The sequence below is a fragment of the Panthera pardus genome, unplaced genomic scaffold (assembly GCF_024362965.1).
Source record: "Panthera pardus isolate Hobbes unplaced genomic scaffold, ASM2436296v1 HiC_scaffold_17, whole genome shotgun sequence".
NCBI classification, from domain to species: domain Eukaryota; kingdom Metazoa; phylum Chordata; class Mammalia; order Carnivora; family Felidae; genus Panthera; species Panthera pardus.
Genome location: NW_026526732.1, coordinates 33,652,372 through 33,667,477, shown reverse-complemented (window position 1 = coordinate 33,667,477; position 15,106 = coordinate 33,652,372). Strand labels below are relative to the sequence as shown.

The following is a 15,106-nucleotide window of genomic DNA, read 5'->3' as shown; positions in this document are numbered from 1 at the left end:
GAGACAGGGTTTCTTTTGGGGAGATGAAAATGTTCTGGGATAATGAGGACAGGTGCACAACATTTTGAATATAATAAAAACCAATGAATTGTATACTTTAAAATGGTGACTTTTAAGTGAATATTACATTTAAAAAAAAAAAAAAGGACAAAACAGGTACTCTTTAACTATCATTCCCTAAAACTCTCAGCCCTAGACAACCACCAATCTCTGTCTGTATAGATTTCACTATTTACATACACAGAAGCATGCCACATGGCCTTGCATGTCCGGCTTTCTACTTGGCATATTATTTTCAAGGTTCGTTCATGTTATAGCATACATCAGTAAGTCATTCCTCAGTATGCCCAAGTAATATTACATCTTATGGCTATACCACATTTTGTTTATCTACTCATCAACTGATGGGCATTTGTGTTGTTTCTACTTTTGGGCTACTATAAATAATGCTGTGAATATCCGCCTACAACTTTTTGTGTAGGTAGAGGTTTTCATTTCTCCTGGGCACATACTTAGGACTAGAATATGTCAGACAAATGCAAGCTCTAGGTTAAGGTTTTCAGGAACTGCCGAACTGCTTTCCAAAGTGGCTGCACTAGTTGACATTCCCACCAGCAGCATGCACTGGTTCCAATCCCCTGAACGTGTGACTCTTCATATGACGGCAACCACGAACTGTTGCTCAAAAAAGAGACTGGAGGACCCTGAATTGGAAAGGACAGACAGTAGAAGCAGAGACAGTCCAAATGGAAGGCTACATAAAAAGGCTCCCAGGGATGGGAGAAATAGAGGAAATGTTAGACAAATGGTACAGAGTTTGTAAAGAGAAAGTTCTGAGGACCTAACGTAGAGCATAATGACCACAGTTAATAATACAGTATTGTAGGTGCACCAGGGTGGCTCAGTCGGTAAGTGTCCGACTCTTGGTTTCGGCTCAGGTCATGATCTTGAGGTTCATGAGTTCAAGCCCCACATGAGGCTCTGCACTGACCATGTGGAGACTGCTTGGGATTCTCTCTCTCCTTCTTTCTCAGCCCCTCCCCCACATGCACACACTCGCTCTCTCCCTCCCTCCGGCTCTCTCTAAAAAATAAGTAAACTTAATGGAAAGAACCAAAATGTCCAACGACTGATGAATGGATAAACAAGATGTGGGGTGTATATATATATATATATATATATATATATATATATATATATACACACACATATATATACACACACACACAACGGAATATTACTCAGCAATCAAAAAGAATGAAATCTTGCCATCTGCAACAACGCGGATGGAATGTTAAGCGAACTTAAAGACAAATATCATATGACTTCATTTATATGTGGAATTTAAGATACAAAACAGATGAACATAAGGGAAGGAAAGCAAAAATAATATAAAAACAGGAGGGTGGCAAAACACAAGAGACTCTTAAATACAGAGAGCTGAGGGTTGCTGGAGGGGTTTTGGGTGGGGGAAAGGGCTAAATGGACAAGGGGCATTAAGGAGGACACTTGTTGGATGAGCACTGGGTATTTTATGCAGGGGATGAATCACTGGATTTTACTCTTGAAATTACTGAACTAAATGCTAACTTGGATGTTTAAATAAATAAACTTAATACTGTATTATATACTTGAAATTTGCTGACAGTAGATCTTAAGCATTCTCTCCACCATGCCCGCCCCCCACAAAAAAGGTAACTATGTGAGGTGACATGTTTAACCTTGATCATGGGAATCATCACACAATGTATCTGTGTATCAAATCATGTTGTACATTTTTTTAAATTTTTTTAAATGCTTATTTTTGACAGAGAGACAGAGAGCCAGAGCATGAGCAGAGGAGGGGTAGAGACAGAGAGGGAGACACAAAATCTGAAACAGCCTCCAGGCTCTGAGCTGTCAGCAAAGAGCCCAAAGCAGGGCTCGAACTCAGGAACAGTAAGATCATGACCTGAGCTGAAGGTGGACGCTCAACCAACTGAGCCACCCAGGCACCCCATGTTGTACATTTTAAATGTATTACAATTTTGTCAATTACATCTCAATAAAGCTGGCGGGGGGGGGGGGGGGGGGGGATAGGCTCACATGCAAGCAGCAATAGTAAAGACAAATATCAAACTAATATTAAATTCCAGAGAAGAGACTCCATAGAAGTTGATGTTTAAATAGCAGATAAAGAAGAAAGAGAACTAAAAAATAATACCAAAATTTCAAGCCCGGAAGATTAAGAAAGGCTAGGGATACCACAGATGGAGGCAGTCTGGCTGGGGTGTCAGAACCCAAGCAGGCTCTCTGCTCTTCCCCATTAACAGCCACATCTGATTGCAGTGCCAGTGCCAGCCGAGTCCCCAAAACACAATGGTGAAGGTTGGCGTAAACAGATTTGGCCGTACTGGGTACCTGGTCACCAGAGCTGCTTTTAACTCTAGTGAAGTGGATAGTCACCATCAATGACCCCTTCATTGACCTCAATTACATGGTCTACATGTTCCAGTATGATTCCACCCAGCGCAAATTCAATGGCACAGTCAAGGCTGAGAATAGGAAACTTGTTATCAACAGAAAGCCCATCTCCATCTTCCAAGAGTGAGATCCCACCAACATCATATGGGGTGATGCTGGTGCTAAGTATGTTGTGGGGTGTACTGGGGTCTTCACCACCATGGAGAAGGCTGAGGCTTGTGTGAAGGGTGGGGCCAAAGAAGTCAACATTTCTGCCCCTTCTGCTGATGCCCCCATTTTTCTGATGGGCGTGAACCACAAGAAGTATGACAACTCCCTCAAGATTGTCAGCAATGCCTCCTGCAACATCAATTGCTTGGCCCTTCTGACCAAGGTCATTCATGACAACTCTGGCATTGTGGAGGGACTCAAGACCACAGTCCATGCTATCACTGCCACCCAGAAGACTGTGGCTGGCTCCTCTAGGAAGCCATGATGGTGGAGAGGCTGTCCAGAACATCATTCCTGCTTCTACTGGCACCTACTCTGTAGGCTAGGTCATCCCTGACCTAAATGCTAATCTCACCGGCATGGCCTTCCGTGTCACTACCCCCAACGCATCAGTTGTGGATCTGACCTGCTGCCTGGAGAAAGCTGCCAAATGGGATGACATCAAGAAGGTAGTGAAGCAGGCATCGGAGGGCTCTCAAAGGAATCCTGGGCTCCACTGAGGACCGGGCTGTCTCCTGCAACTCTAACAGTGATACCCACTCTTCCACCTTTGGTGCTGGGGCTGGAAATGCCCTTAGTGACTACCTTGTCAAACTCATTTCATGATACAGCAATGGATTTGGCTATAGCAACAAGGTGGTAGGCCTTATGGCCCACATGGCTTCCAAGGAATAAGAACCCCTTGGCCCACCAGCCTCAGAGAGAGCAAGAGAAAAAGAGACCCTCAGCTTCTGGGGCGTCCTTGCCCCAACTCATCCTCAAACACACGGAGAATTCCTGACTTGTACACAGTTTCCACCCCAGACCCCCTGAATAAGGGGAGGGGTTTGGAGAGGACTACCTTGTCATGCACGATCAATAAAGTATACTGTACCCCTGGGGAGAGGGAGGGAGACTAGGAAAGAGTGCAAGATTTTGGATCTTTTAGACACACAGAGTTTGACATGATGATGTGACACTGAATTTCTTGGGAGAGGATTACAGAAATCAAGGAAAGGGATGATAATTAGAGAATCACCCCAGAATTAAGAGAAAATTAATTACCATATTCCAGCACATTTTGCTATTATTAACCTTTTACCTCATTTCCAACTAACGGACTATTCTTGAGAGTTTGGGTAACATAATGATAAAGAAAAAGCACCTTGAAAGCCAGGATTTTCTCAAAAAAAATTTTTTTAAAGGACTATTTGACTGGCAGGGCATCCAAAGGGGCTAGAACTAGATAAAAGTCTGCCTAACAAGAACAGAGTTCAAGGTACTATAAAAACTAAACATGGTAGGTGGAATCTATCCACTTAGGCAGGACAGAGTCACCTACACATATTTAATGAGAAAATATTCAGAAGGAAGTCTCAGTATCAGGTTAATGCTGCACCGGAACACTGGCTAACTAGCTCTACAAGGTAAGGGAAGTGTTAAGAACGAAGGACAGGAAGGCCAACATCAGATCATTCGGTAACCACCAGTTCATTCAGCAAATAAGTACTGAGAGCCATTAAGTGCCAGAGAATTGTGAACACAGATGTGAAAACTGCCTTTGCGAAGCTTATAACTTGATGGTGGAGAAAGGCAAATAAACAGTCAACTGGTGAGAGGGGAGGTTATTCAGCAGGTACATTTAACAGGAAGGAGGAGGCCCAGTAGAAGAATCATAAAGAATGGCTACGCAAGGGAAGTTATATCTACATTGAGACCGAGGAGTAGAATATAACTGGCAACATGTACAGAAGTCTAGAGATGAGAGAAACCAGACAGATGAGCAGGGAAACCCAATTAGTATGTTAAAATCTAGAACAGCAAGTGCCTTATAAGGTAAAAGCTATATTAAAAACTTTGGGCTTCTTTTGAAAAGCAAAGAGGTATTATGAAATGAATTTATGCACAAAACTAAAAACTACTAGTCAGACTACAATACAAACAACAGATTAAATAAAAACTAAAAAAACCAGGAAAACCAGATTACATTTATCCAGAAAAGACATGGTAGGTGTATTAATGTTTAAAAATATATACATTAACAAATCGGTAGTCTGTTCTCTCTCTTCCAAAGAGAATTCTACCACTGTAATCTCAATTTTGAAAGCAATTTGATTTATTATAGAATAGACTGAGATACTAAGAAAAGAATTGATACATCAAGAACACAGGAGAGACTCAAGCTAAAACTCAGAGAGTTGGTGTTTATTGTTTGGGAAGAGACTGGTTTAAGGAAGAGTCTGAGGGCTGCTGTCTACTGTGATGAGAAAGAATCAGAAAAATTCATGAACTGATAAAGAGAATTAAGTTTTGCTGTTCTATGAAACCACTTATTTTTCAAAAGAGCAAAGTAAAAACAAATGGTGTGTCCATTTTTTGTCAGTGCTGACACTTGTGCTTCTTTGACTAACAAAGTTAAAAATGGACCATGAGAGAGCTGAACTTTATGCAGGTTACGGTGTCTGAATATGGAAGGTGTCAGTGAAATGAAGTGGATAAATTCAGGAAATATTCAATTAGGACAATGGTGAGAATCTGATGACACATAAGAGCAAAAGGAGAGAGAAAAAGAGCAGTTAATGAGAGCAAAGGCAGTCAGTGAAATAGTTAAAGGAGGAGTAAAAAGGTTTGGAGACAAGTTAATGAGTTCAATTTAAATTGGGTAACAAAAAAAAAAGAGATATAGAATAGAACAAGCTATTAGATGAGATGGAATCAGAAAAATAATTCAGAGTAAGATAAGAAAAAGAAAGAACAGATAGGACAAACAAAACAAAAAGCAATATGGTACCTCAAAACACCAGTAATCAGATTAAATGCAACTAGTCTAAATGCATCAATTAGATTATCAGAGTGAAAAAGACCCAACTCTATGCTGTATAAGAAATCTTTATTTTTTAAAAGTTTATTTTTCAGAGAGAGTGAGCGAGTACACACAAGCAGGGTAAGGGCAGAGAGAGAGAGAATCCCAAGTGCCAGAGATGCAGAGCCCATACGGGGCCTGAACCCATAAACCGTGAGATCATGACCTGAGCTGAAATCAAGAGCCAATGCTTAAGGGACTGAACCACCCAGGCACCCCTAAGAACTAACTTTAAATGTTAGGACTAGGAACAAGAGAAATATAATGAAGAAGCAAATTGTAATGTACAAAGCAAAGAGGTGGCCCTAAACCACAGAAATGAGGAGCTTTGTTTAGTACAAGAAGGGGGCAGGGGGAAGGGTCTAGAAAAAAAAAAAAAATTCCTAATATTACAAGTAAGTGTGGTCCAGATACTAAGTTTAGGGTGTACAAGTAAGTGTCCTGAAGGTCTTTACAACCTGATTATACAAATTTTAATCATTAAAATGTATAATCTTTCTTCAAAGTCCACAACTTGGAAACACTGGCAGCTCTAAGCCTAAAATGTGTCAGCTTTATGGTTGTAACACTTTCCTACCACTTATATCCTCTTCCCTCTTCTGCCAGGTAATACACAAAACACGATGACAGTCACAGGGGCGGGGGCAGCTACACCTTAGGAAACGTGTGTACTGCATCAAGTATGCATTTATAGGCCCTTAACAATTAACAAAGCCGGAGCGCCTGGGTGGCTCAGTCGGTTAAGCACCCGACTTAGACTCAGGTCATGATCTCACGGTTCATGGGTTCGAGCCCTGCATCGGGCTCTGGCCTGATGGCTCAGAGCCTGGAGCCTGCTTCTGATTCTGTGTCTCCCTCTCTCTCTGCTCCTCCCCTGTTCACGCTGTCTCTTTCTGTCTCTCAAAAATAAATAAATGTAAAAAAAAAAAAAAAAAATTAAAAAAAAAAACAATAAAGGCTTCCTCACCTCTTCCCCATTGCATTCCTATTTAATAAATTTAAGCTAAAATACTTTCAAATGTCTAATTTGTATCTCTTAAGATAGAAAGCTGAGTATCCATGTTGCTTCCCTTCATAAATCTAACACTGTGTTTGTTCCTTGATTCTTTAATGCCTACATTCTTTAAAATAGCAATGCAAAATGTTATTTGAATTTTACCAAATACATACTTGGACCACTTTTTAAACTTTGAAATAAAAGTCTCAAACACTGTAAGAAGTTGTGCTAATTACAAGAAAGGTGGGAACAATATGATGAAGATCCAACATGCTTAGCATGTTATCTTTGTTTTATTCCTCTTTAGCAAAAGATGGTTTTTGAGAAAGAAAAGCGTAAAAAGTATTTTTTTTTTTCGAGCTTTTACTTTGAGAAGACTGAAAAGTTCACATCCATGGTTGTAATTTGTTTCTCTTGGATCTAAACATACACCCACCCACTGGCTTCAGAAAACTGCTTGGACAGAAACCTGAGACAGTGATACTTCCTGGAATTTCAATTGAAAAAAAAAAGAAATTAAGAAAGAAAAAGTATCCTTTCCATGAAGGGATAACCAGTAGCAAATAATGCAAATGTTCTTTTAAATTAATACCCATTGGTAAAAATCCATTCTTACACAAAAGATATATGCATTCATTCAACAGTTCTACAACTATTAAGAAGGTGATTTATAGAATGATTCCCCCTCTCACACACTTGATACACAGTAAGATTCCATTGAACATTAAGCAAAATGTAGGAAAAATTTATTTACCCACAGTTTTGCAGAACATTCTTAGTCCCCAAAATGCCTCCCCACTTCTCTTTGCTATTGACTGGCTGCCTCTCCATGTGAACAATCAGATTCTTAGGAACAAAGACTGCAATCTTACACCCATATCCCTAGAGCCTCACACAGTATTCGGCATATAGTAAGGTAGTCCAAGATCATAGATCTGATAAACGAGTACTTGGATCATATTCACTAGGTAGTATGCAGCTACAAACAAATCCCAGTAACCACAGAAACAGACTCAGTTCAGGAATCACTCCAGATCCTTTCCTCTCTCTTCATCCAAACTCACTTGGTTGTCCTTTCTCTGTATGTATTTCTAAGGCTGAAATGACCAGTTTTGAATTCTTAGTATCGGTTGGTCTTACTGTGAGCTTATCAACAGCTCAGGCTTACTCATCTTTGAATCTCCAGCTTAAAACACAGTAAGAGTGGACCCAAATTTGTCTCATAATTGCAGTACAAATTCCAAAGAAAACTCCTTCCTTAAATCATATTCCCAAACTTCAGATTTTGTAGTAAACACAATGTACTTCATTGGTAACAAGATTTACTATTGCAATTAAGTTAAATATTTGATCCTAGTCACCTTTATAAATAAATAGTAGCTAAAGAGGAAAATTCATAGCACCAAATTTTACTGCACAGAAATACAAAATGAGGCCTCCTTGGGCAGCCTCCTTTAACAGACAGTAACAGTCACTAGAACAGATATACAGGGTAAATATATGTTCTCCATAAAATCTGACATGTAATATTTCTAATTTTTTCTTTAATGTTTATTTACTTTTGAGACAGGGAGAGAAGAGCATGAACAGGGGAGGGTCAAAGAGAGAGGGAGACACAGAATCTGAAACAGGCTGCAGGCTCTGAGCTGTCAGCACAGAGCCCGACACGGGGCTTGAACTCACAGACCGCGAGATCATGACCTGAGCCGAAGTCAGACGCTTAACCGACTGAGCCACCCAGGCGCCCCTGACATGTAATATTTCTAAAACACAGATATCTGTAATTATGTCTCTTCTTTCAAAAACAAAAACAAAAAAAAGTAATTTTTTTTTAAAGGCTTCCAGTGGTTCAGCAGGGAGAATGAATACCAAACTCTTCAGTAGGAGCTCCTAAGTTTAGCACTTGCCGGCTCCAATCCAGATCTTCAACGTATCTTCTGCTTCCCATCTCCTAATCTCCGGCCCTACCAGCCCCCTCAACACAAAATGAATCTTCACGCTTCCGTGTCCTCATTAATGCTGACTCTTCTCTGTCTAGACTGTCTACTTCCCATGTCTATACTTAAAAGCTTGGGTTGGATTTTTTTTTCTTCCAGGTATAAGGTTAAAAATAAGCAGTTTGCGAACAAAACCAACAATAGCTCTTTTACTGATTTCTAAGTCACAGGGTATGCAGAATAAAACATGAGGCTAGGGGGAGCCCAGTCAAGTTATGTGGTAGTTTACTGGGTGCACACGTGCAAACACACACATGCACACGCAAGCATGCTCACCAATCACAAGGCCGTGAAAGAGAAGCCTGGTAGATGGCAAACCAACCCATGAGGCAGCCGCTAGCATTCTGATAGTACCCACTGACAGAGTAACCAGGATGCCAAGAGCAGTAAAGTCAGACTAAGATGGGTCAAGAGTAATGCAGTCCCTCCCCTGAGACAGCCCTAACATATACGTGGTGGGTGATGGCAATCCTCCCAATGGGCAGAACCAGGGGCGGGAAGATCCAATCAGGACTCACACTTCAAGGACAAGCTAGGTGTAATCACTACTGTTACTAATCTAATCATCTACCGTATGATCCACACAACTGATGACCTACAGAATGTGATTTACAGCTGCTCAATAGAACAGGGCAGAGGGAGGTCTCAGGGAAGCCTGACCAACAGGGCTGACCACTGACATATGGGATGAACGGAAATGGGACCGGCGGAATGAATATCACTGGTTGTCAACAGTACACTCTGCCCTTGGTGAGGGAAGGACCTTCGTGATTGGACCTATAAAAGCTACACTGAACAGATACATGCACATTTACATATTGTGCTTAGACGCACAGAAAAGTATGTGTAGATACATACATATCAGACAAAAGGGTTGAAACGGAGTACTCCTGACAACTCAGCTGCCACACTCCACTCCCCCCCCCCCCACCATCTCCCTGACCTTTTCCTCCCACCAGAGTCAACCCCAGACTAAGGATGTTAACTAGTTCCATTCACACCATTTAGATTCAGCCATCATTTGCTGATCTTATCCTCATTCTCAATCCTTTCACATCTTCTCTCATTATCACCCCCTATAGTTCCAAGTTAGTAAATGTGAGCCAACAAAACAGCACAGTTATAACAAGAAAATTTGTTTTTGTTGTATTATCTATATAGTCAAAATAAATATTCTTCTCATTGAACCCCAGAGTAATAAGAACAGGGGAGGAGGATAGTTTTTCTCTTCTGGACAAGAGCTGGTCCCAGGTATCTAACAATCAATCCCCTGGGGAGGGTTTTCCTTCTACTTTTACCTCTAACCCTATAGGAATATCCATATTAAGAAAGTTCAGCTCTGACATGGAGTTTATTGTAACAGGGTCTGTCCTGTACCCATTGTATATTTATCTTAAATACACATGCACACACACACACGCGCGCACACACACACACACACGTAATGGCATGACAAGGCTTGGTATCATTATAAAACAAGGCCACTGATGGCTAGACATATACAAACACTGTAATCCCTGTGCACTTCTGCCCCAGATGACAGGAGTCGGGCTGCAGCAGAATCAGCTCTTGTTGGGAATCAGTGAGCCAGCTGTCCAGGAGGGGCCAGGGCTTATGTGATCAGATCTTCACTTGTTTCAAAGACTTCTTAACAGTTCTAATAAAGACTTGTTAGGCTTTTATGACCCTGGAGAACAACCAAAATGATCAGCCTGTCCCTTTCAGACACACATATCTTTAAGCAATAAATGTACACACTTCCTACTAATTGAGAACTTCCAACTGAGTCTATATAAATGAATGAATGCCCTATGGATTATTATTTCCCAAATTAAGTACTACCAGCTTAAGAATTTACAGAAACACATTCTCCATATTTTGCCAAGGGAAAATAAGCAGCTTTAAAAGGATAAGGTTGTTGTTTTAACCCATGTGTACATATTTGCAGATAAAAGACAGGACATGCTCAGCCCAAATGATAATCCTAAATGTGGACAATGACACTTTTTTGCTTTATTTCTATTTTTTTATATTATCATGTTTTATTCATTGCATATGTGTTACTATGATTAACAACAACAACAAAAAAAAGATTTAAGGGGCGCCTGGGTGGCTCAGTCAGTTAAGCATCTGACTTCGGCTCAGGTCATGATCTCACAGTTCGTGAGTTCAAGCCCCACGTCGGGCTCTGTGCTGACAGCTCGGAGCCTGGAGCCTGCTTTGGATTCTGTGTCTCCCTCTCTCTCTGCCCCTCCCCTGCTCATGCACTCTCTCTGTCTAGCAAAAATAAAAAAAATAAAATGTTAAAAAAAAAAAAAAGATTTATATAGATTCAAGTCCATTAAAACAAACACTGTGAAGTTTTCTCCCTTTATTTCTGGACTCCTGCTTTAGCAGTTTTCAAGACAGTGCAAAACAGGATGAATAAGTCCCTGTAAAATTATAATAAACTGGTACCATGCCATGTGGTATAGATTAACCTAAAACAGAGGTACATTCATACTATCCCTCTTTGAGCTTGGCACTGGTATACAAGAAATTACTAGACTCTAAGAGGCACACGCTTTCAGACACGGTTACGTCAGAGGCCTTTTTTTTTTTTTTTAAGTCAGATTTTAACTGGATTTAAAAGAATGAGAGGAATTTCCTGGATTTTATCAAGCCAGTTTCCCAACAGATTTTCACCCACACTTCTTAATACAAGGATTAAAGCCACTTAGCAAATTAGAGCTCATTCTTGCCACTCAAAATGCTATTAAGAACATATAAATTAAGAGATCTTTGAAAATCAATACACATCAACAAAAGGCTTAGAGCTCCTGCTCAGAATTCATTGTTATAACAGTTTCCTATAAAGTCGGTTGAAAAGCATCAAACATACGAGGGCCTAAGCGCAGGCGGGATCTACTTTCAGACCACACAGCACTAGGGAGAGATGGGGAACACAGATCTACACTCGATGGAGAAAGAGCCTTTCTTGTTTTGTTATCATAGGACAAGTATCACTGTCAAGTCTTCACCACAACTTCATTAAAATACCAAGCCATATATACGCACAATTTAACACAGCACAAGGAGGACAGGGACAGATTTTTCAGAACTGCAAAATGGCATCTGCAGAATGTCTCCAAGGAACGACAAAGGCACTTCTTTGGCCCTGACAAAGAGAACAATGTTTCCACTTGGACACTACAAGACTATTACATTTCAGAGTGGGGGGTGGGGGGAGGGGGGGGGGGGGGAAGAGGCAATAAAAATTAACACAAAACAGAACTGAACGAGCAGAAGGACAGCCTGTAGGGAAGAATTAAAAGAAAGTATTGAGGATACAAGTTTCACTCATTACAGTGCACAAAAGTAAGAGTCCTTATGGTTTTAAAAACTGGGGAATTTCAAACATTAACTTTGAAAAGAAAACTTACAACTAAAAAAACTCAGGGGGCGCCTGGGTGGCTCAGCCAGTTAAGCATCCGACTTCAGCTCAGGTCATGATCTCAGTTTGTGAGTTCAAGCCCTGCATTGGGCTCTGTGTGGACAGCTCAGAGCCTGGAGCCTGCTTCAGATTCTGTGTCTTCCTCTATCTCTGCCCCTCCCCCACTCACCCTCTGTCTCTCAAAAATAAGCGTTAAAAAAAATTTTTTAATAAAAAAATAAAAAAACTCAGAACATAAAACTACTCATCTCACCAAATCAACCAAATTTTTTAGGTTCATAAACACTGTGCTTCTATAATTCACGTTGCTTAAAAGGCAGCTTATAAACAAGCTACACATATTTAATTTCTCATGACCACTCTGAGAAATATAGTATCAACACCTCCATTTTACAGATAGGAAAGGGGCTATCAGGCAGATCTAATCTCAATTCCAAGTCCCTAACTTATTAGAGCTAGGACTTTTGAGTTTCTTTCCAAGACACTTTTACCTTGATTCTCAGGACTATCAACATCAAAGAACAGTCACAAAGATTAAAAACAATATTGTCCAAAATGGGAGAATATATTTCCTAAATATATATATATTTCCTAAGATATATACTACAATGGAACTAGAAACTTAATAAATTAAGGGTGGGGAAATGAGGATATACCTACTTTTAATCAACCAAATAACATTTTCTAAACACTGTTAAGAGACAGGTTTAAGAAACACCTTCAGGGGAAACACACACACACACACACACACACACACTCATCTGATGAGTGCCAAGGGTCAGGATTAATTATAAAAAGTGAGTATGTGAACACACTGGATGAAGAAAGATCATAATCAGGGCCTTATGCTGTTCCTCTTTCACTTGAAGTGTATGTACTTTATCTGCAGTAGATAGTACCCTAGAACTTGATGCTTTTGTATCGTGGAAAAAACAGTTAAAATTATGAACAGCACACTCTGATTAAAATAAGTAGAACCGTACATATTTTACCAACAGGTACATTTTTCACATAACTATTTCTTCCCCATAAATTGTTAGCCCTACTTTGAACCTCTACACAACCTCAGTAACTGCAGAAAGAAAACCCAAATTCTTCCACACGAAATGCAGAGTCCCTAGACTCTGGCTGGACCCTCCTTTCCAGCCTTTCTGCTGAGTTCTGCCCATGAAGAAGGGTATTGTTAAGAGAAACGCCACTCCAATTTGCAGGCTCAGTCCGTCAGCCCCTTCTCAAGGGTCAACGGCATGCCTATCATCTCCCCTATCATGGGGCCAAGTCCAGCTACCATGCTAGGACCTGGCCAAAGACCTCCCTGCCACTCCCAGCTCAATGTCACCTGATCCCTCCCCCTTTTCTCTCAGCCCTTTCCACAGTCTGGGCCCTATGCCCACCTTTCACCTACTAAATACATCTGTTACTCCTCTCTGTACCCTCCACAGCAAAAAACACACCCCTTTGCACAAACTTATGCTTAGTGCATTTGGATAGAAAGAAATGAGGTTGGAAGAAAATACCTTTAAGAAACTTAAGCACCGATTTTTCTTCTCCAAACAGTTCTAGGCATCATGAACTTATTTTTCTATTATCCAACATAATCACCTTAACGATTCAATAAAGTAAGCCTAATATTAAATAGCACTCTACTGGTATATTATTTTGGCACATTTATAATGAGAAACCTCATGCCATCTTTTAAGATTCATATTGGCAAAGTGTAAGGAACGTAGGATTTACTATCTTCAGTCTGCATGATTGGTTCTCATGGATTTAAGACTGACCTAAAGGCTATTATCTTCAAAAAGGTATTAAATTCTACGAAAAACAAAAAAAAATGGTTCCAAAGTAACTCCTTTGACAACATATTTTCGGCTATACAGTCCTCCTGAACAGTATCATTTTAGATAGGGGAAGGACCCAAAAGAATTTAGCCAATCCTTTATATCACAGACACTAGAGAATCTAAGAAATTTTAAACCGAGCAACGTGACTGAGGAACCTTCTTAGAATATCCTGGGCAAAGGCAGAAATCTAACCTCCTGGCAAAGGAGATCTGCCAGGCGTTTCTCATTTGCATTAACCTGTTAAATCAACCAGGTGATGAGCTCATGTTTCTGAATGAATTTGCCGCTCAGCATTTTCTCAAAAGCTTTATTTTTCCCCAAACACTTTCCTCTTGGTATCTTCTCCCACCACTCTTCACACTGCTGAGCTCCCACTTCCCTACAGGTGTAAAAATTGTACGCAACTGTAATTAAAACACAACAGCCACAGGCGTTACTATAATCTCTCCTTCAGGCGTTACTATAATCTCTCCTTCAGGCGTGGCGTTCATCTGATGGAAGGATGGAGGGCCTTCCTTCCCCCGTTCCAGTCTGCCGTGATCCAGGAATCACGGCAGAATGCAGGGACAAGCAATGGCGGGGAGAGTGGAGGGGCACCTGTCCAGGAAAGCAGCAGCTGTGGCTGTCAGAACGGAGGCAGACGACCAGGAATTCACTATTTTATTCTTCTGGAACACATACATATAATCGTGTAACGGTTATACAGAACTTTTAGAATATGGCTATATAAATACAATGTAAGCCTGTCTTCCAGGAAACCTGGCCAACCCAAATACCGCACGCCCAAATCTGGACCCTATCTGCGCTGGCTCCTCACTGGTCTTCACTCTCTACTTACTTCTGCTGCATGACGGCACCGTCGGAGATAGAAGTCCCGGATATTCGTTCCGTTCTAGGAGAATGGCACTGAAATAACAAATACCACTACCCTCTTGCGGTCAAAACAGAGCATCCAAAAGAAAAACACCAACTCACATTTACTGGTAATGTTTTCACTGGGTAATCACAGAGCTCTCCAGAACTCACACCTGCAGCCCAGGTCTGCAATCAGCACCACCACCTTGCTCATTGGCACCGCACGATCCAAGGACACCTGGATTAGGATAAACGCCTTAAGTAGCAGTGCTGACACAATTCAGTTCCTAATGCTTATGTCACAGGGGGCCCAGCCCGGGTCAGAAAATAATACGACCGATACGAGAACCCAACAGTAAACAGAAGTATCTTTAGGAAGCAGAAGTCCTTTTCCAATCATAAAATTCCCAAGTTATTTTATTCCTTTTGCAGAGCCAAACAGAAACAGGTGGAAAATAATTCCAA

At 40.8% G+C, this 15,106-nt stretch overlaps 1 protein-coding gene and 1 pseudogene across 30 annotated transcripts in view; one reads left to right on the top strand and one right to left on the bottom strand.

The window, feature by feature from the left end:
* Window positions 1-15,106, bottom strand: part of EPB41L2 (erythrocyte membrane protein band 4.1 like 2) — a 218,554-nt gene that overhangs the window by 146,547 nt on the left and 56,901 nt on the right. The window contains exon 2 of one of the 30 annotated variants that reach the window (XM_019420583.2): window positions 14,762-14,879. The exons of 28 other annotated variants lie outside the window; for them this stretch is intronic. The gene's annotated coding sequence lies outside the window, so the exon portion shown is untranslated. Of the gene's footprint in view, window positions 1-14,624; window positions 14,731-14,761; window positions 14,880-15,106 lie in introns of those variants that run through there. One more of the 30 variants, XM_019420586.2, reaches the window with a different exon arrangement.
* LOC109249936 (glyceraldehyde-3-phosphate dehydrogenase-like) lies at window positions 2,359-3,348 on the top strand (annotated as a pseudogene).